The sequence below is a fragment of the Heterodontus francisci genome, unplaced genomic scaffold, assembly GCF_036365525.1.
Source record: "Heterodontus francisci isolate sHetFra1 unplaced genomic scaffold, sHetFra1.hap1 HAP1_SCAFFOLD_201, whole genome shotgun sequence".
Taxonomy (NCBI): Eukaryota; Metazoa; Chordata; class Chondrichthyes; order Heterodontiformes; family Heterodontidae; genus Heterodontus; species Heterodontus francisci.
Genome location: NW_027141653.1, coordinates 727986 through 728677, shown reverse-complemented (window position 1 = coordinate 728677; position 692 = coordinate 727986).

Here is a 692-nt window from a genome sequence, read left to right as displayed (position 1 = left end):
GTGTTTCAGTGTGTAGGGAAGGGTTTTCATTGTGTGGGGAAGGGTTTCAGTGTGTGGGGAAGGGTTTCAGTGTGTGGGGAAGGTGTTTCAGTGTGTGCGGAAGGGGTTTCAGTGTTTGGGGAAGGTGTTTCAGTGTGTGGAGAAGGTGTTTCAGGGAGCGGGGAAGGGGTTTCAGTGTGTGGGGAACGGTTTTCAGTGTGTGGGGAAGGTGTTTCAGTGTGTGGGGAAGGGTTTCAGTGTGTGGGGAAGGGGTATCAGTGTGTGGGGAAGATGTTTCAGTGTGTGGGGAAGGTATTTCAATGTGTGCGGAAGGGATTTCAGTGTGTGGGGAAGGTGTTCCAGTGTGTGGGGAAGGTGTTTCAGTGTGTGGGGGAAGGGTTGCAGTTTGTGGGGAAGGTGTTTCAGTGTGTGGGGATGTGTTTCAGTGTGTGGGGATGTGTTTCAGTGTATGGGGAATGTTTCCAGTGTGTGGGGAAGGTGTTTCAGTGTGTGGGGATTGGTTTCAGTGTGTGGGGATGATTCAGTGTGTGAGGTTTGGGTTACAGTGTGTGGGGAAGGGGTTTCAGTGTGTGGGGAATGTGTTTCAATGAGTGGGGATGTGTTTCAGTGTTTGGGGATGGGGTTTCAGTATGTGGGGAAGGTGTTTCAGTGTGTGGGGAAGGGGTTTCAGTGTATGTGGAAGGTGTTTCAGT